Source organism: Muntiacus reevesi, chromosome 2, assembly GCF_963930625.1.
Source record: "Muntiacus reevesi chromosome 2, mMunRee1.1, whole genome shotgun sequence".
Classification (NCBI taxonomy): Eukaryota; Metazoa; Chordata; class Mammalia; order Artiodactyla; family Cervidae; genus Muntiacus; species Muntiacus reevesi.
Genome location: NC_089250.1, coordinates 92876661 through 92902666, shown reverse-complemented (window position 1 = coordinate 92902666; position 26006 = coordinate 92876661). Strand labels below are relative to the sequence as shown.

Sequence of the window (26006 nt, the reverse complement as noted above, 5' to 3'; positions counted from 1 at the left end):
ATGGGGAGATTTGATCTGGTTATAGACATCAGAAAAATATTCCTTGAGCAAGTGATCATTAAGGCAAGATCAGAAGGAATTAACTAGATAAAAGAGGAAGATGGTTCCAGACAGGAAATATAGCATGTGCAAAGTCCCTGTGGCAGATGATAACTTGGCAAATACAAAAGAGTAAAAGAAGACCAGTTTGTTGGGAATAAGGAATAAGAATAAGGAACCCCATTGGGCAGTGAGGCAGGAGTAGATGGTGGGGCCAGAACATGCCAGGTTTCATTAGTCACACCAAGGAACTTGTCTTTATCTTCTTGAGCAATGGAAAGTGAATAAAGGGCTTTCAGAGGAGAGAGACACAATCAGATATTCATTTTTAGAAAATCATTTGGTCATCAGTTTGGAGCCAACTGCAGGTTTCCAGAGTGGCTGGTGACTCTAGTTAGAGGACACTGCCATGATATAGTTCAGAGAGAACTCTAGCTGGTACTAGGCTGGTAGTGGTGAGATGGAAAGAAGTTGATGGATAGTAAATATTGGCTGAAATTATTACCATTTCTTAGCCATCAATATGGGATTGGGGCAGATCTATTTAATATGATTGATTCCTAGAAGTCAAGAAAAATCTGAAACTATATGGAATAAATTTGCTACTCATGGGAGGAATTTGTGAATCATAAGATGCCTAAGCCTCAGAATGAGATAAACTCTCTGAACAATCAGGGGAAAGGGCATTTCTCCATCTTTCGTGATACTACTCCACCACCTGACAACAGAAAGGATTGGGACTTTAGAAATGTTTTTGGTCCCAATACATCCCTTTGACCTAGATGGTGAGGACTTTGGCCTTGTTCATATGCAAATTCATGACATTCATCAACTAACTTTGGAGGCTGGTGCTGCCCATGGGCCCTATGGCACCACAGCCTCTGACTGCCCATTACCAGGGCTTTCCAACCACAGGCTCCACACCTGCCTACTAGGAGGAGGGAGAGGCATGTGCTCTGCAATCCATCCATCAGCCACCCAGGCCAGGCTATGGAATATGCCAGGTGCATCAAGCAAGCTCCACACTCCCACAGCCACCCCAGCTGGCTTTTTTTCCCCACACCTATTCTGAGCTGACCTTGGGAGCAAAGCCCAGCTCCACAGTCTCTCAAAGATCTGCTTTCAGTTCTCAGTTTTCCTCAAGGGTAGCTCACACCCACCCCCCAGAATTGTACCCAGTGACAAAAGTTAACACCGTGAAGCAAACCAGTACCTCTCACCTTGCAGAACCCCAGTTGTTGCAGCCTGGCAGAGCAGAGACCAGAACCCGCCCCATGATTCGAGGGTGTGGCAAACTGTGCCCTTGTGATTCACCTTGTGATTCTCCTTGTAAGCATGCCAAAGGGACATTCTTGGGGGCAGGACAAGCTCTCTGCTCTGCTTCACTGCCTGCCCCTGCGTCCATCTGCATGGAAACAAAACAAGATGTTCCTGATCAACAGCAGAGCCTTAACTTTACTCCCTTTTATGGTGCGCTGATCAAACTCAACAATGTTCCCTAACGATCTCATGTGACTTCTGCCAACAAAAGTGTAGGCTGAAAGGAGTCATTTTGTCTTCCTGCCGTAGAGAGCAGGAGGGCCCCTTGATTCCCCGCTTGCCAAATTATATGTGTCTGTCTTTTCATTACGCCTTGCCCCCGTTTCAGGTCTTTCTCACCAACTATGCTAGACACAGCACCCAGTAAGTGCTGGTTCTTTCTTTCTTTCTTTTTTCCATTCTTGCAGGGAGATGCTTATTACAAGACACCTCAGTACCACTTCTCACAGAAGCCATCTTATGAGCCCTTCAGACACTTGGAATGAAAATACATATAACATCTTATTCTCAAAAAGGCATTAAAGAGAATGCTGATAGCAATAATAAGTGTCAATAATTGGGGGAGGGATCACCTGAGTGCTGAATTGTCTATCAGGTATTTCCTTTTCTCCTCCTGGCTGTCAACTAAGAATCAACCTTGTATATTCACGCATTGACTCCTCTGCATGGGTCAGTTTCCCTGGTCAGAGAATATATTGGTTGTTCAGTCAATCACTTCACAAATTTTCTAAGCACCCACAACACACAAAGCCCCCTTCATGGACACAACATTTCCATGGGCAGGAAAGAATGTGCCAGAATGCACAGGGCTTATTTCTGCTTTATGCTATTTCTGCACAACCTCTACAAATGCAGAGAGAAGCAAATTCCTACAGATGCAGGATGAGTGCCAGCCAGGCTGCCCTTCCACCTACCCTCTCAGAATCCAGAAGGCTGAGGAGATACAGCAAATGGTCCCTCAGCCAAGCAATCAGCTTTTCCAAGCCAATCATTGATGTGGTCTGACCTGAGAAGCCCTCCCGCTACACAAAGATGTAAGCAGCTCCTTTTCAACTGACACCCACATATACTCCTGTATTTCTCGTTCCTTTATCCTACATTTTCAATTTAAGCAAAGCAGGCTTAAGGATCATGGTAGCATTATTCACAATAGCCAAAAGGCAGATGCTACCCAAATGTCCATCAACAGATGAATAGATAAACAAAATGTGATGCATGCACACAATGGAATATTATTCAGCCTTAAGAATGAAGGAATTGTGACCCATGAGACAATGTGGATGAAGCTTGAAGGTGTGAAGCTAAGTGAAACAAGCCAGTCACAAAAGAATAAATGTTGTGTGATTCTACCTATGTGAGGTACAAAGTTGCAGAGACAGAAAGTAGAATGGTCAGGGCCTGGAGGCAGGAGGAAAAAGGAGTGTTTAATGGGGACAGAGCTTCAGTTTGGCAAGATGAAAAGGTTCTATGGATGGATGGTGGTGACGGCTGCAAAACAGTGTGACTGCACTTCACATCACTGAAATGTACACTTAAATGGTAAATTTCATGTTTTGTATATTTAACCACAACTTTTTAAATTTAAGAAAATGTTTAAGGGGGAGAAAAACAGATGAGATTGATGGGAGTTATTATGTTGTGTGATCAAAACAAAGTTGATCACCCTGTGAGAGAGCATCTAGCTGACTGACCCAAGTCAACCACTGCAAAGGTGCAGCCGTTGCGTGGGGAAGCTCTGCTCCCCTCCCCTGGCAATGCAGGTTATCTGGTTTGGGAAACACAAGTGGAAACCATGGAATGAACAACTGGTTGGTTATCGAAGCCAAGCTAGAGACAGCACTGGATAGAAGGGTGCCTGGAGATAAGACTTGTTGGGAAGACCAAGGACTGGGCAGAAGTCTGGTAGTTTTCCAGTAAGAAAGAACATAGAGAGGACCTGAGATACCGAAAACTCACTAAACACCAGTTGCACTAAATACCCAATGGAACACAAATACCAGGCTACTTGCTATTTGCTAGTTGGGAAGATCCCCTGAAGAAGGGATCAGCTACCCACTCCAGTATTCTTGGGTTTCCTTGGTGTCTCAGCCAGTAAAAAAATCTGCCTGCAATGTGGGATACCTGGGTTCAGTCCCTGAGTTAGGAAGATCCCCTGGAGGAGGGCATGGCAAGCCACTCCAGTATTCTTGCATGGAGAATCCCCATGGACAGAGGACCCTGGCAGGCTACAGTCCACGGGGTTGCAAAGAGTTGAACATGACTGAACAACTAGCACAGAGAAACCTTGGGTGGGTGCTGTCTAGTCCAGTGCCCTCGTGAGACAGAGGACACAGCTGAGATAGAGTTTAAGGGATCTTCCCAAAGTTACACTGGAGGCCCCTCCCGCCTGACTCGGTCTAGTGCTCTTTCTGCTGCTGCTGCTGCTGCTGCTAAGTCTCTGCAGCCGTGTCCAACTCTGTGTGACTCCATGGACAGCAGCCTACCAGGATTCCAACAGGAGTGTGTTGCCATTTCCATCTCCAGTGCATGAAAGTGAAAAGGGAAAGTGAAGTTGCTCAGTCGTGCCTGACTCTTAGCGACCCCATGGACTGCAGCCTACCAGGCTCCTCCGTCCATGGGATTTTCCAGGCAAGAGTATGGAGTGGGCTGCCATTGCCTTCTCCGAGTGTTCTTTCTACTCTTTCATAAAACAAACTCACACTGAGGGAGGCTTGTCCTCTGAAGTACTTATCACAGAGGGCAGATGCCTCTAGTCTTCACTCCAGAGCCCCCACAGTTTACCTTTCCTTTCCAGCCTCCCTCTAAATTCCAGTTCTTTTTGGCCCTGACGGTTTCCAGCTGCCCCTGCTCAAGTAAGCGTCAGCCCTGGACAGTGAGTCCTTGTGAGTCCTCTGTGTCCCTCTGTTTTGTAGTCAGGCTCTGCATCCACTGCACAGCGAATACTCAGCAAGCCCTTTACTGACGCTCAATCCATCCTCCTCCGCACCCTTCTGTGACAGCTCCAACTGTCCCTCTCCTTAAGCTCCCTGAGGAGCTCTACCTTACACATTCACACTCTGCCCCATCCTGCCCTTGACTTCGTCCAGAAAGTTGAGGCAATTGCATCTAACTTTCCTCTTTGCCCCACTTCCTGATGGACAGACTGGGTTCATCTCTGCCCATCCTCTCTTGCAGGTCAGAGCACGTGTGTCCTAAGACCTTTCTTTTTCTTGAGTCCTGGATTCTCTTTTGCCTACTTCCAGTGGGCTCTCCACCCATAAATTCTCCTCTGGCTGCACCTTCAGTCACATTTTCACTGGTTTCTTGTTCTCAAATTAAAGCTTCCTCCAAAGACCTGCAAATTTGACCCTACAAATCCTCACCTATTATTCACAGAACTGGTCCCTCCTCGGTGGCCCCTATATTGTCCAAAGCAGTGGGAGTGCCTGCATGTGTTTACTCTTTGAATCGTTTCATTTATCTGCAGCATTAGACATTCCTGATCCCTCCATTCTTATGGAAATCCCCTCCTACTTGCCTCCTCCTACTTACTTTTCTGACTGTCCCTTCTTGGTTTCCTTCATAGCTAGCTTTTCTCCACCTGCTTCTTAAACGTTAGTGTTTGATGGGAGGTGGCTTGGCCCAGCATCTTCATTCTCCCTGGGATGTTGTACCCGTTCACTTGATCTCGTATGATTCCAGCTCTGACCTCATTCTCCCTGGGCTGTTGTACCCACTCACTTGGTCTCATATGATCCCAGCTCTGACCTCATTCTCCCTGGGCTGTTGTACCCACTCACTTGGTTTTGTGTGATCCAGCTCTGACCTCTCCCTCGAGCTTCAGACCATTGTCCACAGCTGCCTTCTGGACTTCTCCACCTGGGGGTCCCAAACCACCTCACCTGAAGCCTGTGTGAAATGGGACTCATCAGCTGCCTTGCCCTAAGACACTGCTCCTGCTACATTTCCGATGTGAACTCCACCTGCTTACAGAACTCAGGAACTTGGTGCTGACTAGATGTTTCCTCTCTTCCTCGCTCTGCACATACTGGTTGTGGTTGTATTAGTGTCTCAGTCTGGTCTGACTCTTTATGACCCCATGGACTGTAGCCCACTAGGCTCCTCTGTCCATGGGGATTCTCCAGGCAAGAATATTGAAGTGGGTTGCCATGCCCTCCTCCAGGGAAACTCCCCAACCCAGGGATTGAACTCAGGTCTCCTGCATTGTAGATGGATTCTTTACTGTCTGAGCTATCAGGGAAGCCCACTCAGTTCAGTTCAGTTCAGTCCCTCAGTCGTGTCCGACTCTCTGCGACCCCATGAATCACAGCACGCCAGGCCTCCCTGTCCATCACCAACTCCCGGAGTTTACCCAAACTCATGTCCATCGAGTCAGTGATGCCATCCAGCCATCTCATCCTCTGTTGTCCCCTTCTCCTCCTGCCCCCAATCCTTCCCAGCATCAGGGTCTTTTCCAATGAGTCAACACTTCGCATGAGGTGGTCAAAGTATTGGAGTTTCAGCTTCAACATCAGGCCTCCCAATGAACACCCAGGACTGATCTCCTTTAGGATGGACTGGTTGGATCTCCTTGCAGTCCAAGGGACTCTCAAGAATCTTCTCCAACACCATAGTTCAAAAGCATCAATTCTTTGGTACTCAGCTTTCTTCACAGTCCAACTCTCACATCCATACATGACCACTGGTAAAACCATAATAGCCTTGACTAGACAGACCTTTGTTGGCAAAGTAATGTCTCTGATTTTTAATATGCTATCTAGGTTGGTCATAACTTTCCTTCCAAGGAGTAAGTGTCTTTTAATTTCATGGCTGCAATCACCATCTGCAGTGATTTTGGAGCCCAAAAAAATAAAGTCTGACTCTGTTTCCCTATCAGTTATCAAATCCTGCTAAACAATGCTCCAACAGCTCGAATTTAGCCCCTGTCATCTCTCACTTGAACTCTGATGGTGGCTTTTTACCCGGCTGTCCTGCTTCCAGTCTGGTCCCATCAGGCTCATCTCCATGAAGGTGACACAGAGTGTGCCCTGCCACTGCCTGGATTCCAACTTCTTAATAATTTTTTTTTATCACATACGTAATGACATCCAAGCCCTGCAGCTTAACATACAAAGGCTTTCATGAGCAAACTTTATGTTTTAGTTATATTAAGCCAATTGTTTGTATATAAAATTATTATAGAATTATTAATGGGTTCATTTTAAAATATTAAATCATGACTTCATATTAATATAAAATGAACAAATATCAGAGAACTAATTTTGCTTACTACCTGAGAAACATAAATTGGTTTCAGCTGATTAAAAGAAAAAGTCCAAGAGCAGATATATATAGAGGCAACATATAGAGTATTAACATGAATTTGTTTCATAGATGCAAAATTGGCTTCTTGTGTGGTGAAAAGGAAATCAATTATACTCCCATTGGGGGAAAAGTCCTTCTCATGTCTGCGACCAACAGTCATTCACATTGACATTCACTAAATTGCCTACAGTATATGAAAGAGAAGCCCATAGTTGCCCCTAGTATTAATTTCCGACTTTAGTGTGGGGCATTTGCTATAATTACTACCCTATACCCCTGACAACCACTGATCTTTTTACTGTCTCCACAACTTTGCCTTTTCCAGATGTCCTATAGTTAGAATCATGCAGTACCTAGGCTTTTCAGATTGACTTCTTTCAGTTAGTGATATGAATTTGTCTCCTCTGTCTTTTCATGGCTTAATAACTCATTTCTTTTTATATCTGAGTAATGTTCCATTTTAGGGTGTAACAGTTTATTCATACATTTGTCTTGAAAGACATCTTGGTTGCTTCTAGTTTTTAACAATTATGGATAAAGATGCTATAAACATTCAGGTACAGGTTTTTGTGTGACACAAAATTTCAGCTCAGTTGGGAGTGAGATTGCTAAATTATATGGCAAAATTATGTTTAGTTTTATAGGAAACTACAAAGCTGTCATCTAAAGGTGGTACCATTTTGTTTTCCCATCAGCAATGGATGAAAGTTTCTCTGCAACCTTGCCAGTGTTGTCAATTTTCTGGATTTTTAGTCCTTGTAATAGGTGTGAAGTAGTATCTCATCGTTTTTTAATTTCCAGTACCCTAGTAACAAATGGTGTTGAGAATCATTTCACGAGTTTATTTGCCATCTGTATGTCTTCTTTCATGAGGTGCCTGTTCAGATCCCCCCCCACCTTAATTTTCCCTTTCACAATCAAGATTTTATCAGTTGTTTTGAGGATCAGTATACAGACTTTATGGACAATTTGACAGCAATTCTTAATGCACATACCAAAAACAATAAAAGCCATGTGATTTTTAATTCATTTCTAAACAGAGTTCTAGTGACTTTTCAGCTTAAGATTTGCAGACAAGAATTCCATAAAAAGATATCAAATAAAAATATCTTCAAGGATTAATAAACTGTTACATTGCAAGTCTCAGTAGTTTACATCATAAGACCATACAACTTACATACTCAAACTTTCCATTTTTCACAGTCCAGTAACAACATGATTAGGAAAAGTAGACTATCATGACCAACTGTGTTAAAACATGCATATAGTCTGAGAGCAAGGGAGAGACAAGATCAGGGAGCAATTTTCTTGCAGAAACAACTCTGCTAAAAATAACGATGGAGTAGGAGTAATTTCAAATGTTCAAGATTGAGGCACTATTGCAGATCAGCAGTGACTTTCGCAGCTGACTAGTGGCCCTGGGGACACCCCAGGCCTCCACGCTTCCTTTTTCCTCACAGAGGAAGTTGTGACTCACCTCCTCTGCATCACTGTTTCTACTGCTCCTGCTGCTGCTTGTAAATGGGCTCTTCTACTCTCTGTCTCATGTTTGGAAGCCCTGAAAGAAGGTATGATTGATTCGGCTAATTCCCATCACCCAGATGCATTGAATTGTCTGAGACACCTGACCTATTAGGTTACAGGCCAGTCCATAACTGGCTCTGGGAAAGGCAACCACCACGGTCCACTTACCAATGACAAGGTGCTGAATTAATAGGATAGGGTGCCCTGACTCTGAGAAGGGGGCACAGTGCTCAGACAGACTAGTTTGGGATTTGGGGGCAAAGTTAGTCAGGTTTCCTCCAGGGGCAACCTCTCCCCATCATCATCCCTGTTAACAAATACTCCTCCAAAACACTAACATCTGAATAAAGGAATCTGTAAAGAAGAGGGCTGTCTGATAAATGTTAGTTTCTGGTTTGAGGGCCTGTGCCTCCCTTAAAGGCCACAGCCCATCCCAGGATCCCTTACTTCAACAGAGCAGAGAGATTCAAGCTGTTATCCTCCCACTCTTAATCATGACGATGTGTGGACATTGTAACTTGAAAAGGAGCTATCAGTGGGATCAAGAGTGAAAAAGGAGTACACTTTGGGTCTATTCATTCTGGGCATGGAATTCTTGCTGTTCTACCTTCTACATTCCATTTCTAAAATTCACTGAGCCATGATTTTATAAATATACATGCCTCATCTCAACCAGTATTTGTACAGGCTTTATCTTTGCATAAGTTCAGCTGCAAGACCTCGTGTGATGTTTAGGTACCATTATGTAGAGGAGCAAACTGATGAGAAAAAATTAATTCAAGGTGTCACAAAATTTGAACCACTATGGTCTGGAAGGTCTCAGGGTAAAGTGGTGCTGTAGTGGCCTCCTCAAGTTATTTTGAATAGTTTGTGTGGATTTTGTTATGGGCATTTGCTGGTTTTCTTGCGTGTGTGTGGCTCAGAAATGATCTCTGACAATCATGCAATGTGAGCTGTAGTCTGTAGGTGGATGTTAGTATCAAGGGTGAGTTGGATGCAGTCTCATTTTGGGTGTCTCATTTATACAAGCCATGTTTCCCCAAAACAGAGATGCAGGCTTGTCTCTAGAGCAAATGACATTTTCCATGAATTGGAGCTAGCTTTGTGCCTCTAAGAAGTCTTTAGAAATACTCACCAGCTTCTTCTAGTTTCTTGAAAGACACATTGTCTGTGGAATAATTAACACAACCCTTCCTTCCTCCACCTGCAGTTGTGAGGAACATCCCCCATGGGGTCTGAAGCAAGATTCTTCAAGGGGAGAAAAAAAAATGGATGTCAGCCAAGTTTGTTCTGATCATGTTTCCCCCTTTTCTTTGTGTGTGTTTTAAAACTCACTTCAGTCTTAGGTCACAGCATTTCATTGTTGCCGCCACCCAGATCTTTCTAATCTCCATCCGTAGGCTTGTGTTTCCCAATAGAAACCACGGGGGCAAGTGTAATTAAAGTGCAGTGACATCTGCATTTCATATGAGCTCAGTCCATTTGAGTTCTCACAATATTGGGGGAATGAATAAATCATGGTCTTCAAGTTGCGAACAGCTACAACACAGAGTCTCAGGAGAGACAGTAACTAGCATTCAAAATGCTCTGAGCTATTTTTGGCAGCTAAGCTATTGCTTTAAAGACTCATTACAAACCTGGATATCATTCTCTTTCAGACATTTTGAAATGGTCCTGAAAAGTTCATCTTAGAGGTGGAGGAGTTTTATTAGATTTCCTTAACCTTCATGCAAAAGTAATCCACTCTTTCCTCAAGAGAAGCACTTAGAAAAACATACCCTTCATCGGTGCCCGGTAGCATGCAGGAATGCCACCGTTAGTAATTTATTATAAATTGGTAATTCATTGTTCTGACTTTCATCTAAGGGACCTGTCATGGAGGAAAGGTGGACGGTGAGTAGTTTTCTATGGGTCACCCTAGGGTTATTTGTCTTTAGCCCTAGAGTCATCAAAGAGTTTCTGTCAAAACCAAAAACAAACATGTTTCTGGCAATCAGGCAGTTTGGGCACCTTGTCCAACCCCTCTGATTGAAATGACTACATTGCCGAATAAGTATTACATTTTTCCTTTTAAATGCATTGATGGATGGAACTGTTAGGTAGTTAGAATAGGGAAAAGGAGTCCAAAATGGCAGTGGCTAAAAGACAAGGAAGGGAAAAGCCTGTGAAAATCGAACAGAGGAAGGCCAAAGGAAGGTCTGAGGACTGGGGTGCTCTTCTCTTCACGTCTTTGGGTCGACGTGCCCTCACGCCTCGAAGATGGATTTTCCTGCTATCTCCTAAATAAAATAGAGCTGTAACACTGAGCCGTAACACTGGTTTGTCTAAGAGCTACAACATGGTCTGTGTGAGACCTGAGAGCTGTGACACGCGGAGGGGGCTTTAATGTCCGTCACTCCAAATCTCTGTTGTGACGAGATAAAAACCGAGAAGCACACACTCGCCTGACAGAACGAAAACAAGAAATCCACAGAGACTCAAGACAAAGCTAGATTTCATTTTGAAGTTTTCTGTTGAAAATGATTGAGCTTCTTCATTGATGAGCACATAGATGTGAGGCCAGATGAAAATCCTGGTGACCACACCTGGAGAGAAATCTGCATAAGATTGGGGCCCCAAAGGCTTGTGATTATAACCTTTAGGGTGAACCAGAAATAAATCCTAATAAATAAATCCTAAAAGGTAAAGCAAGGAAACTTACTTGTCCAGACAGAGCTGGAAAATGAAAGACACTCCCTTGGAAATACATAACTTTAAGATATTAAGACCCAGAGGAATCGGGTGGAGAGGGAGGTGGGAGGGGGGATCGGGATGGGGGAATACGTGTAACTCTATGGCTGATTCATATCAATGTATGACAAAACCCACTGAAATGTTGTGAAGTAATTAGCCTCCAACTAATAAAAAAAAAAACAATAAAAAAATAAGATATTATACAAGTTTTACTAAATTCAAATAAGCTCTGTAGTCATTAAAAATTATAAGTAGATAATTTTATTTAAGGTGGTCCCAGGTTGGTATGACCCTCAGCCTACTGTGAAAACTAAATGCAAATCCTCTTTGATGGGATTAACATCAGCCAAGTACTCAAAGAATTTCCAGACATAATGGTTCAAGGAAATAAGCTGCTCATAGCAAAAATCACAGAATCTACAAGAAATAAGGTGATATGTGTGAAGACCAGCTGCAAAAGGAAACAGAAGAAAAAAAAATACTCAAAGAAAACTTGAAAATACAAGTTAACAACAACAGATCACACAAAATGACTATGAAGGTTTTTTTGTTTGTTTGTTTTTTAAAAGAACACTCAGAATTAAAAAGCAATAAATGAAACGAAAGGATTAACCAGCAGATTAGATATGGCTAAAGAGAAATTTAGTGAACTTGAAAATAGATCAAAGACACTTTACAGAATGCAGCTCAGTGAGGAAAAGGAAGCAAAATTTGGAAGAGGAGATGGAAATAGGAAGGCTAAACGAATAGGGTGTAACATGTCTTAACAGAGAGTCAGCCCATGAGAGACAGGCAATTAGGCCATATATATATATATATATTTTTTTTTTAGGCCATATTTTTAAAAACTGTGGATGAAAAATTTTCCAGTATTGTGGAAGGGCACCAATTTTCAATTCAAGGAAACTCATGAATTCTAAAATGGAATGGAAGCAAATGGGAGGCCTGTTATACAAGGAAAAATGGTAAAGAAAATGATGAATATGTAGGTAAATCTAATGTATGTTTACAATACAAAATAATATTAATAAGACTTGATTTATAGTTCAAAAACAGTGGTGTATTAAAGTTCTGAACAACATGAAATGTAATTTGGAAGAATGTTGGTTGTTACTAAAGTTTTTAGGATCCTTGTATTATTCAAGAGCAGGTTAAAGATGCTATTTAATTTTAGTCTTCATAAGTTATGCACATGTATTTGAAGATCTAGGGCAGCTATCATAAGACAAGAAACCATTCTAAAAAAAAAACCAGAAATGGTAAAATGCTATTTATTGCAGTACTATGTATAAAAGCAAAAGACTAAAAACAACCCATCAGCGGGTGACTGGTTGAAGTCACCATCAGTGTTGACTGGTTGAATAAACTATGATACATTCATGCAGTGGACTTCTATTTAAAAAATATAATTTCCAAATTAAGTAGACAGGGGGAAAAAGAAAAGGAATGAGGGGGTAGAAAATCCTTCATCATTCCAAGAAGGCAAAAATTTTTTTAAAATATGGAGGAAAATATAAACAGGAAAAAGCAGACTAATAAAAGCACATAAAATATTATAGTAATGACTCCAAGTCTAGTATATCAGTAACTATAATAAATGAAAAATGATTAAACTCTACAGTGAGAAGCAGAGAGTATGAGACTGAGTTAAAAGAACTTTATGCAAATACTGATTATACGAGGTATACCTAAAACACAAGGATTTAAATGTTTCATAGTCTGTGACTGAAAAAGCATAACCAGGTAAACATTAACCCTCCAAAAGCTGGCAAGTTTTGCTACAGATTTATTAGTGTTAAAGATGATGAAAGTTTCGATGCTTAAGAATGAATTTGTATCTTTCTGGCTTACTTCACTCTGTATAATGGTCTCCAGTTTCATCCATCTCATTAGAACTGATTCAGATGAATTTTTTTAATGGCTGAGTAATATCCACGGTGTATATGTACCATAGCTTCCTTATCCTCCAACTAATAAAAATAAATGAAAAAAAAAAAAAAGAATGAATTTGTAGGAAATTCATATTTAACTTCAAAATACCTAAATCAAACATTGACTTACCTGGAAGAACAAATATAAAAATTCATCCTAACAAAATGAAAGTGAAAGTGGCTCAGTTGTGTCTGACTCTTTGTGACCCCATGGACTATACAGTCCATGGAATTCTCCAGGCCAGAATACTGGAGTGGATAGCCTTTCCCCCTTTCCAGGGGATCTTCCCAGAAGAAGGGATCAAACCCAGGTCTCCTGCATTGCAGGTGGAGTTTTCACCAGCTGAGCCACAAGGGAAGCCCCTTAACAATGGGAGATTTTAATATTTCTCTCTGTAGATAATCATAATTGACAAGCTATAATTGATATACTAAGCAAATCAAATACTAATAAGTTTGCAGCTAAAGAAAAAAGTGGCAATGTTAGTCGTTCAATCATGTCTGACTCTTTGTGACCCCATGGACTATAGCCCAACAGGCTCCTCTGTCCATGGAATTCTCTAGGCAAGAATACTGGAATGGTTAGCCATTCCCTTTTCCAGGGAATCTTCCTGGCCCAGGGATTGAACCCAGATCTCCTACATTGCACACAGATTCTTTACTGGCTGAGCCACCAGGGAAGCTGATGTAAATAATACATAATATATTATATCTCAAAATTATTGAAAATACATCTTTTTCAAGCACATATAGAATGCTTTCACAAAATTTGACCACTTTTCTAGGTTATAAAGCTACCTCCATCAAATTTAGAAGGGTTGACATCAGACAGTATGCTAAAGAACAGTAATAACAGTAGTAACAACAAAAAAATCTATAGAAAATTGTACATTTAGACATAAAAAATAGACTTCCAATGACTCATTGGTTTAAGGAGAATTATAATGGAAATAAGGAATATTTAGACAAAAAAAAAAATTATGAAAATGCCCCATACCAAATTTGTGGGACTGCCAAAATAGTACTCTATTAGGGGCTTCCCTGGTAGCTCAGACAGTAAAGCATCTGCCTATGATGCGGAAGACCAGGGTTCGATCCCTGGGTCGGGAAGACCCCTGGAGAAGGAAATGGCAACCCACTTCAGTACTCTTGCCTGGAAAATCCCATGGACCGAGGAGCCTGGTAGGCTACAGTCCATGGGGTTGCAAAGAGTCGGACATGACTGAGCAACTTCACTTCACTTCACTTCAGCTTAGGTGTTAACAGCAACAAAGGAAGTATCTAAAATAATGAGATTAACATTCAACTTAACTTCAAGAACACAGAATTAATCCAGAGAAAGTAGAAGGAAGGAATGATAAAGTAGAGGGTAACAATAAAGTAAACAAACTTGCCTTAGGATCAACAAAACCAAACATTAGCTCTTTGAAAAGATTAAATGCACAGAAAACACTTGTTGAGATTTACTAAGAGAAAGAGAGAACAAAGTCCTGAGGGAAAAGAGAAGGGGATTCCTGTTGCTGAAATAAAATAGATAAGAAAATGTGATTAACACCTTTATGCTAATATTTTTTAAAAAATCAACGAATTGGGTAAATTCCTTTAAAATGCAGTTTATCAAAAAGAATTAGAAAAGATGAAGTTTTTTTTTTTGATAAACAGTCTTAAAATGATTAAGATGATTGGATCAGTACCTTAAAGACAGTCTCTCAAAGAAAACACCAGTCCCAGTTGGCTTCACCATCAGTTTTACCAAATATTCAGGAATACTTATTTAAACTGCCATATAATGTAAAGAGGGAAAAAGTCCCCAATTCACGTGTGAGGCATAACTTTAGTACCAAAACCTGATTAAGAATAATACTTGAAAAAAAAAAGAAGAATAATCCTTGATAGTAAAACTGTAGGTCAATTTCACATCTAAGTGTAAATGCAAAACACCTCAGCAGAACAAATGAAATTCAGCAATATATAAGAAGAATAATGGCCAGAAAGGTCTAATCTTGGGAGTAAAAGGTTAGTTTAATATTAAGAAATTGAGGTTTCCCTGGTGGCTCAGTGGTAGAGAATCCACCTGCAATGCAGGAGACATGGGTTTGACCACTGATCTGGGAAGATTCCACATGCTGCAGAGCAACTCAGCCTGGGCACCACAGTTACTGAGTCTGTGTTCTATAGAGTCAGGAGCCAAAACTGCTGAGCCCACGCTCCACAACAGTGGAAGACGCCTCAGTAAGAAGCCTGTGCACTGAAGCTAGGGAGTAGGCCCTGCTCTCCGGAACTAGAGAAAAGCAATGAAGACCCAGGACAGCTGAGAATAAAAGTAGATAAACAAAAACTTAAAAAATATTGAGAAAGTGATTTATTAAATTCATCATAATCATGAATTTAAGGAACACAAAGCTACATGATTATCTTGATAGTACAGAAAAACAGTTGATGCAATTTTATTTTTAATCATGGTAAAATCTCTCAGCAAACTATAATGAGAAGGGAAGTTCCATAATCTAATGTTGAGCATTTAAAAATTTTGTAATAAACATCATAACTAGTGATACAATATTGAAAGCACTTATTTTAAAATTAAGAACAAAAGTAATTGGCTTTCAACACTTCCATTCAACATTTTAATGGATATGCTAGGAGGAGCAAAAAAGAAAAGATATAAATATGCAATAGGAGAAGTAAAACCGTGATTATTTGCTAACAATATTATTGTAGGAATATAAATTTTATAATGTTACAAACTATTTTAATAAGTTATTTTTAATTAATGAGAGAATTTAACAAGCCTTCTAGATAAAATCAATATACAAAATTCCCCAGTGGAAGAAAGCAAAATTACATGTGCACTTTCTCTGTGATAAAACAATCCTGTTCCTATTAATATATCTCAAAGACAGAAATATGAAAGGAAGCACTCACAGGAGTATCCATTGTAGCACTATTTGTGATACCAAAAGAATGGAAATAACCCAGTTGTCCAACAGCAGGAAAGTGATTGAATACAGTGGTTATGTGTGATGTATCCATGCAGTTCAGTTTAAAAAGGAATGAGACATGCCTTTGTATCCTGCTGTGAAATATGTCCCCATACCCTGTTAAAAGCAAGGTGAAGGAAGTCTATATATTATGTAACCATTGGGTGGATATCAGTATATAAATATGTCCCTTTGTATTAAAATAAAGCATGAAAGGATAAACTAAAAGACAAAATATAATGGCTATTTCTAAGGGATAGAAAGAAACAGGATTGAAAAGAAAGAGATGAAAGTTACACCTTTCTGAATACAACTTGTTCTGTAGAGTGAATTTTGAAACTATGTTAATGTTTTATGAAACAAAATTAAACATGAATCCCCAAAAACCTAAAATAGAACCAAACAAGTCTAACTGTATATTGAATTGCTGGCATAATGACAAACAGATTATTCTAATTGACTTCAAACAGAGTAATTTGGGGCCGGTCCTAAAATGGCAGAGGAATAGGACGGGGAGACCACTTTCTTCCCGACAAATTCATTGAAAGATCATTTGAACGCTGAGAAAATTCCACAGAACAATCTCTGAACTCTGGCAGAGGACACCAGGCACCCAGAAAGGCAGCCCATTGTCTTCGAAAGGAGGTAGGACAAAATATAAAAGATAAAAAGAGAGACAAAAGAGTTAGGGATGGAGACCCATCCCAGGTAGGGAGTCATAAAAGAAGTTTCCGAACACCAGGAAACCCTCTCCCCGGTGGGTCTGTGGGGAGTTTTGGAATCTCAGAGGGCAACATAGCCAGAGGGAAAATAAATAAATAAACCCTGCAGATTACGTGCCCAAGGGCAACTCCCAGCAGAGAAGTAGCCCAGACACTCACATCTGCCACCAGCGAATGAGGGCTGAATGGGGAGGAGAGGGCTGCATTGCTTAGAGTAAGGACCAGGCCTGAATGCCCTGAGGGCAATGTGAGGGAGGTAACGTGAGAGAGCAACCCGGACTGTGGGGTAGCCAGAGAGAGAGGGGAAAAAGAGAGAGAGAGAGAACTATCCTAAGAAAAGCCCTAACCTAAGGCACTGTTGGACCCTCTCACAGAACAAAAGACTGAGCGAATACCAGGGCAGAGCTAGCAGGCTGGGGACCGACCCATCCCCCGCCAGAGGCAGGGAGGCAGGCGGGCGCAAGCCAGAGCCGGAGAGGGGCAAACTCAGCCCCAGAGACAGCATCCCCTACCAAACTGAGCAGGCTCCCAGTTTCTAACCTGGGATTTAGATAAAGTCTTCCTGGGATTCTTGACAGTTGACATCTGCCGGGAAGGTTGCAGCCAGAGACCAGCTCCCCAGAAGAGACACGCGGCACACCTGAGACGATGCTCCCGCTGCCACCCAGGAAACCGAGCGGCTGGGACGGGGAGGCCATAAGACTCAGCCCCCACCTGGGGAGAGTGCGCTCCCAAGCACCAGGTCGCCTGAGCTGCTCGGACCTGGGAAGGGCACAAAACGCAGGCATAACCGAGTGCGCCTTCGTGGAGTACCCGAGAACCTGAACCTGAGTGGCTTAGACCTGGGAAGTGCATGGAACCCAGGGCCTGCCTCAGACAATTCCCAGCAGAGCAACCTGGAGCCTGAGCAGTGTAGACGGGGAAAGCACACGCGCTGTGAGCAGGGCAAACCCAGTGTGGCCCAGACACTGCGAGCGCTCCCCACACACGCCAGGGATGTTTGTCTGCAGCGCTCCTCCCTCCCCACAGCACGACTGAACAAGCGAGCCTAAAAAAGTGACCACCAGCGCCCCCTTGTGTCAGGGTGGAAATTAGACACTGAAGAGGCCAGCAAACAGAGGAAGCTAAAATAAACAGAGAACGGCCTTGGAAGTGACAGGTGCAACAGATTAAAACCCTGCAGTTAGCACGGACTACATATGAAGGGGTCCATAGATCTTGAGAAGTATAAGCTGGATGAAGGAACAGTGTGAAAATGAACTGACCCCCACACTGCCCACAACAGCTCCAGAGAAATTCCTATATATATTTTTACTATTATAGTTTTTAATTAAAAAATTAAAAAAAAATTTTAAGTCCTCTGTTACTCCTTTAATTTTCATTTTTATAACCTATTACCTTGCCAAAATGATCCTATTTTTAAAGCAAACTTTATACACATTTTTTATAATTTTTGTGATTTTGTTTTTTAATATTGTATTTTTGAGAGTGTAACCTCTACTTTAGGTTTTTAATCTTTGCTTTTTGGTATTTGTTATCAAATTTGTACCATTAAAAATCAAACCTTCAGTACACATTTTTACTTGGGAGTGTGATTACTGGCTTGATTGCTCTCTCCCCTTTGACTCTCCTTTTTCTCCCCCAGGTCACCTCTATCTCCTCCCTCCCGCTTCTCTTCCCGATGCAACCCCATGAATCTCTGCATGTGTTCTGGGCTGTGGAGAACACTTATGGAACTGATTACTGGCTGGATCTCTCTCTCTCTCATTTTGATTCCCCCTTTTCTCCTCCTGATCACCTCTATCTCCTTCCTCCCTCTTCTCTGTGGAACTCTGTGAACATCTCTGAAGGATCCAGACTGTGGAGAGCACATAGGGAAGTGATTACTGGCTAGATTGCTCTCTCCCCTTTTGATTCCCGCTCTTCTCCTCCTGGTCACCTCTATCTCCCTCCTCCCTCTTCTCTTCTCCATGTAACTCTGTGTAACTCTCTGGCTGTCCCTCACTGTGGAGAGTCTTTTCACCATTAACCTGGATGTTTTATCATCGGTGCTGTATATATGGAGAAGTGTTGAGGATACTGTAAGAATAAGACTGAAAGTCAGAGGCAGGAGGCTTAACACCAGAGAACTCCTGACTCCAGCAAACATTAATTGATAAGAGCTCGTCCAAAACTCTCCATACCTACACTGAAACCAAGCACCACCCAAGGGTCAACAAGTTCCAGAGCAAGACACATTGAGCAAATTCTCCAGTACACAGGAACATAGCCCTAAGCTTCAATATACAGGCTGCCCAAAGTCACACGAAACCCACAGACATCTCAAAACTCACTACTGGACACTTTATTGCACCCAAGAGAGAAGAAATCCAGCTCCACCCACCAGAACACCAATGGAAGCTTCCCTAACTAAGTAACCTTGACGAGCCACCTGTCCAACTCCACCCATAGCGAGGAACCTCCACAATAAAGAGGAACCACAAACTGCCAGAATACAGAAAGGCCACTCCAAGCACAACAATCTAAACAAGATGAAAAGGCAGAGAAATACTCAGCAGGTAAAGGAACATGATAAATACCCACCAAATCAAACAAAAGAGGAGGCGATAGGGAGTCTACCTAAAAAATAATTCAGAATAATCATAGTAAAAATGATCCAAAATCTTGAAAACAAAATGGAGTTACAGATAAACAGCCTGGAGACAAGGATTGAGAAGATGCAAGAAAGGAATAGCAAGGACCTAGAAGAAATAAAAAAGAGTCAATATATAATGAATAATGTAATAAATGAGATCAAAAACACCCTGGAGGGAACCAACAGGAGATTAGGATAAGGCAGAAGATAGGATAAGTGAGGTAGAAGATAGAATGGTAGAAATAAATGAAGCAGAGAGGAAAAAAGAATTAAATGAAAGGAGGACAACCTCAGAGACCACTGGGGCAATGTTAAACGCCCCAACATTCGAATCATAGGAGTCCCAGAAGAAGACAAAAAGAAAGGGCATGAGAAAATACTTGAGGAGATAATAGTTGAAATTTCCCTAAAATGGGGAAGGAAATAGTCACCCAAGTCCAAAAAACCCAGAGTCCCAAACAGGATAAACCCAAGGCAAAACAGCCCAAGACACATATTAATCAAATTAACAAAGATCAAACACAAAGAACAAATATTAAAAGCAGCAAGGGAAAAACAACAAATAACACACAAGGGGATCCCCATAAGGATAACAGCTGATCTTTCAATAGAAACCCTCCAAGCCAGAAGGGAATGGCAGGATATACTTAGAGTGATGAAAGATAAAAACCTACAACCCAGATTACTGTACCCAGCAAGAATCTCATTCAAATATGAAGTAGAAGTCAAAAGCTTTACAGACAAGCAAAAGCTGAGAGAATTCAGCACCACCAAACCAGCTCTCCCACAAATGCTAAAGGATCTTCTCTAGACAGGAAACACAGAAAGGGTGTATAAACGCGAACCCAAAACAACAAGGTAAATGGCAACAGGACCATACCTATCAATAATTTCCTTAAATGTAAATGGGTTGAATGCCCCAACCAAAAGACAGACTGGCTGAATGGATACGAAAACAAGACCCCTGTATATGCTGTCTACAAGAGACCCACCTCAAAACAAGGGACACATTCAGACTGAAAGTGAAGGGGTTGAAAAAAATATTTCACGCAAACAGAGACCAAAAGAAAGCAGGAGTCGCAATACTCATATCAGATAAAATAGACTTTAAAGTAAAGGCTGTGAAAAGAGATAAAGAAGGATACTACATAGTGATCAAGGGATCAATTAAAGAAAACGATGTAACAATGACAAATATATATGCACCCAACATAGGAACACCACAATATGTAAGGCAAATGCTAACAAGTATGAAAGGGGAAATTAACTAAAACACAATAATACTGGGAGACTTTTAATACCCCATTCACACCTATGGATAGACCAACAAAACAGAAAATTAACAAGGAATCACAAACTTTAAAAGATACAATGGACCAGTTAGAACTAATTGATATCTATAGGACATTTCATGCCAAAACAATGAATTTCATCTTTTTCTCAAGTGCACATGGAATCTTCTGTAGGATAGATCACATCCTTGGCCATAAATCAAGCCTTGGTAAATTCAAAAATATTGAAACCATTCCAAGCACCTTTTCTGACCACAATGCTTAGATGACCACAAAGATTAGATGTCAATTACAGGTCAGTAACTATTAAAAATTTCAACATATGGAGGCTAAACAACACACTTCTGAATAACCAACAAATCACAGAAGAAATCAAAATATGCATAGAAATGAATGAAAATGAAAACACAACAACCCAAAATCTATGGGACACAGTGCTAAGGGGAAGGTTCATAGCAATACAGGCTTACCTCAAGAAACAAGAAAAAACTCAAATAAATAACCTAACTCTACACCTAAAACAACTAGAAAAAGAAGAAATAAAGAACTCCAGGGTTAGTAGAAGGAAAGAAATCTCAAAAATGAGGGCAGAAATAAATGCAAAAGAAACAAAAGAGACCAGAGCAAAATTCAAGAAAGCTAAAAGCTGGTTTTTTGAAAAGATGAATAAAATTGACAAACCATTAGCCAGATTCATCAAGAAACAAAGGGAGAAGAATCAAATCAACAAAATTAGAAATGAAAATGGAGAAATCACAACAGACAACACAGAAATACAAACGATCATAAGAGACTATTGTCAGCAACTATACGCCAGTAAAATGGACAACTTTTAAGAAGTGGACAAATTCTTAGAAAAGTACAACTTTCCAAAACTGAACCATGAAGAAACAGAAAATCTTTACAAACTCATCACAAGCACAGAAATCGAAACTGTCATCAGAAATCTTCCAACAAACAAAAGCCCAGGACCAGTTGGCTTCACAACTGAATTTCTAACAAAAATGTAGAGAAGAGTTAACACCTATCTTACTCAAACTCTTCCAGACAATTGCAGAGGAACATAAACATCCAAACTCATTCTATGAGGCCACCATCACCCTAATACCAAAACCAGACAAAGATGCCACAAAAAAAGAAAATGACAGGCCAATATCACTGATGAACATACATGCAAAAATCCTTAACAAAATTCTAGCACACAGAATCCAACAACATATTAAAAAGATCATACATCATGACCAAGTGGGCTTTTTCCCAGGGATGCAAGGATTTCTCAATATCCACAAATCAATCAATGTGATACACCACACTAACAAATTGAAAGATAAAAACCAGAGGATTATCTCAATAGATGCAGAAAAAGCCTTTGAAAAAATTCAACATCCATTTATGATAAAAAAAAAAAAAACCCTCCAGAAGGCAGGCATAGAAGGAACATGCCTCAACATACTAAAAGCTATATATAACAAACCCACAGCAAACATTATCCTCAATGGTGAAAAACTGAAAGCATTTTCCTTAAAGTCAGGAACAAGACAAGCATGCCCATTCTCACCACTACTATTCAACATAATTTTGGAAGTTTTGGCCACAGCAATCAGAGCAGAAAAAGAAATAAAAGGAATCCAGGTTGGAAAAGAATTAAAACTCACACTGTTTGCAGATGACATGATCCTCTACATAGAAAACCCTAAAGACTCCAACAGAAAACTACTAGAGCTAATCAATGAATATAGTAAAGTTGCAGGATATAAAATGAACACACTGAAATCCCTTGCAATCCTATACACTAACAATGAGAAAACAGAAAGAGAAATTAAGGAAACAATTCCATTCACCATTGCAACAAAAAGAATAAAATACTTAGGAATATATCTACCTAAAGAAACAAAAGACCTATATATAGAAAATTATAAACACTGATGAAAGAAATCAAAGATGACACAAATAGATGGAGAAATATACATGTTCATGGGTTGGAAGAATCACTATAGTGAAAATGAATATACCACCCAAAGCAATCTATAGGTTCAATGCAATCCCTATCAAGCTACCAATGGTATTTTTCAGAGAACTAGAACAAATAATTTCACAGTTTGTATGGAAATACAAAAAGCCTCGAATAGCCAAAGCAATCTTGAGAAAGAATGGAACTGGAGGAATCAGCCTGCCTGACTTCAGGCTATACTACAAAGCTACAGTCATCAAGACAGTATGGTACTGGCACAAAGACAGAAATATAGATCAATGGAACAAAATAGAAAGCCCAGAGATAAATCCACGCACCTATGGACACCTTATCTTTAACAAAGGAAGCAAGAATATACAATGGAGAAAAGACAATGTCTTTAACAAGTGGTGCTGGAAAAACTGGTCAACCACTTGTAAAAGAATGAAACTAGAACACTTTCTAACACCATACACAAAAATAAACTCAAAATGGATTAAAGATCTCAACGTAAGACCAGAAACTATAAAACTCCTAGAGGAAAACATAGGCAAAACACTCTCTGACATAAATCACAGCAAGATCCTCTATGACCCACCTCCCAGAGTAATGGAAATAAAAGCAAAAATAAACAAATGGGACCTAATTAAACTTAAAAGCTTTTCACACAATGAAGGAAACTATAAGCAAGGTGAAAAGACAGCCTTCAGAATGGGAGGAAATAATAGCAAATGAAGAAACTGACAAAGAATTAATCTCAAAAATATACAAGCAACTCCTGCAACTCAATTCCAGAAAAATAAATGACCCAATCAAAATATGAGCCAAAGAACTAAACAGACATTTCTCCAAGGAAGACACACAGATGACTAACAAACACATGAAAAGATGCTCAACATCACTCATTACCAGAGACATGCAAATCAAAACCACATAGAGGTACCATCTCACACCAGTCAGAATGGCTGCTATTCAAAAATCTACAAACAATAAATGCTGGAGAGGGTGTGGAGGAAAGGGAACCCTCTTACACTGTTGGTGGGAATGCAAACTAGTATAACCACTATGGAGAACAGTGTGGAGATTCCTTAAAAAACTGAAAATAGAACTGCCATATGACCCAGCAATCCCACTTCTGGGCATACACATCAAGGAAACCAGAATTGAAAGAGACACATGTACCCCAATGTTCATCACAGCACTGTTTAAAATAGCCAGGACGTGGAAGCAACCTAGATGTCCATCATTAGATGAATGGATAAGAAAGCCATGGTACATATACACAGTGGAATATTACTCAGCTATTAAAAAGAATGCATTTGAATCCGTTCTAATGAGGTGGATGAAACTGGCACCTATTATTCAGAGTGAAGTAAGTCAGAAAGAAAAACACCAAGACAGTATATTAACGCATATATATGGAATTTAGAAAGATAGGAACAATGACCCTATATGCGAGACAGCAACAGAGACACAGATGTAAAGAACTTACTTTTGGACTCTGTGGGAGAAGGTGAGGGTGGAATGATTTGAGAGAATAGCATTGAAACATGTATATTATCATATGTGAAGTAGAATGCCAGTCCAGGTTCGATGCATGAGACAGGGTGCTCAGGGCTGGTGCACTGGGATGACCCAGAGGGATGGGATGGGGAGGGAGGTGGAAGGGTGTTCAGGATGGGGAACACATGTACACCCATGGCTGAGTCATATGAATGTATGGTAAAAACCACCACAAAATTGTAAAGTAATTGGCCTCCACTTAAAATTTTAAAATAATAAAAAAAAGAATTTTCCACAGTTTGTTGTGATCCACACAATCAAAGGTTTAGGTGTATTCAATTAAGCAGAAGTATATGTTTTTCTGTAACTTTCTTTTTCTATGATCCAACGGATGCTAGAAATTTGATCTCTGGTATCTCTGCCTTTTTTAAAACCAGCTTGAAAATCAGGAAGTTCTCAGTTCATGTGCTGTTGAAGCCTTGCTTGGAGAATTTTGAGCAATACTTTGCTAGTGTTTGAGATGAGTGCAACTGTGCGATAGTTTGAGCATTCTGTGGCATTGCCTTTCTTTGGGATTGGAATGAAAACTGACATTTTCCAGTCCCGTGGCCACTGCAGAGTTTTCCAAATTTGCTGGCATATTGAGTGCAGCACTTTTACAGCATCATCTGTTATGATTTGAAATTGCTCAGCTGAAATTCCATCATCTCCGCTAGCTTTGTTTGTAGTGATGCTTCCTAAGGCCCACTTGACTTTGCACCCCAAGATGTCTGTCTCTAGGTTAATGATGACACCATCATGTTTATGTGGGTGATTATGATCTTTTTTGTATAGTTCTTCTGTGTATTCTTGCTATCTTTTCTCAATATTGTCTGCTTCTGTTAGGTCATACTGTTTCTGTCCTTTATTGTGCCCAGCTTTACATGAAATATTCCCTTGGTATCTCTAATTTTCTTGAAGGGAATTCTGGTCTTTCCCTTTCTATTGTTTTCCTCTATTTCTTTGCAATGATCACTTAGGAAGGCTTTCTTCTCTCTCCTTGCTATTCTTTGGAAGTCGTCATTCAAATGGGTATATCTTTCCTTTTCTCCTTTGCCTTTAGCTTCCCTTCTTTTCTCAGCTATTTGTAAGGTCTCGTCAGACAACCATTTTGCCTTTTGCATTTCTTTCTCTTGAGGACGGTCTTGATCACTGTCTCCTGTACAATGTCTCAAACCTCCATCCATAGTTCTTCAGGCCCCCTATCAGATATAATCCCTTGAATCTATTTGTCACTTCCACTGTATAATCATAAGGAATTCGATTTAGGTCATACCTGAATGGTCTAGTGGTTTTCCCTACTTTCTTCAATTTCAGTCTGTATTTGGCAATAAGAGCCACAGTCAGCTCCCGGTCTTTTTTTTTTTTTTCTTTTTTTTTTTTTTTTTTTTTTTTGCTGACTGTATAGAACTTCTCCATCTTTGGCTGCAAAGAATATAATCAATCTGATTTCGGTGTCAAGCACGGGATGATGTCCATGTGTAGAGTCTTCTCTTATGTTGTTGGAAGAGGGTGTTTGCTATGATCAGTGCATTCTCTTGGCAACACTCTGTTAGCCTTTGCCCTGCTTCATTTGGTACTCCAAGCCCAAACTTCCTTGTTACTCCAGATATCTCTTGACTTTGTACTTCCTATGTACTTCGTACTTTGCATTCCTATGATGAAAAGGAGATCTTTTTTGGGTGTTAGTTCTCGAAGGTCTGTACATCATCATAGAACCATTCAACTTCAGCTTCTTCAGCATTAGTGGTTGGGCATACACTTGGATTATTGTGATATTGAAAGGTTTGCCTTGGAAATGAATAGAGATCATTCTGTCATTTTTGAGGCTGCACCCAAGTACTTCATTTCAGACTCTTGTTGACTATGAGGGCTATTCCATTTCTTCTAAGGGATTCTTGCCCACAGTAGTAGATACAATTGTCATCTGAATTAAATTTGCCAATTCCAGTACATTTTAGTTCACTGATTCATAACAGGGTTTTTTTACATTAAAAAACATTGCCAAGCCCAAAGTCAACTGCAATTTTTC

The 26006-nt window shown here is 40.5% G+C and overlaps 1 long non-coding RNA gene across 2 annotated transcripts in view; it reads right to left on the bottom strand.

Annotated features, from left to right (window-relative positions):
• Positions 1-7538: 7538 nt before the first annotated feature.
• LOC136158083 (uncharacterized) overlaps positions 7539-26006 on the bottom strand; it is a 46452-nt gene continuing 27984 nt past the window's right edge. Inside the window, exons 2-3 of one of the 2 annotated variants that reach the window (XR_010661316.1) lie at positions 9323-9435; positions 7539-8221 (exon numbers count right to left, since the gene is read on the bottom strand). This is a non-coding gene — a long non-coding RNA (uncharacterized lncRNA). Of the gene's footprint in view, positions 8222-9322; positions 9436-12771; positions 12891-26006 lie in introns of those variants that run through there. The other variant, XR_010661317.1, reaches the window with a different exon arrangement.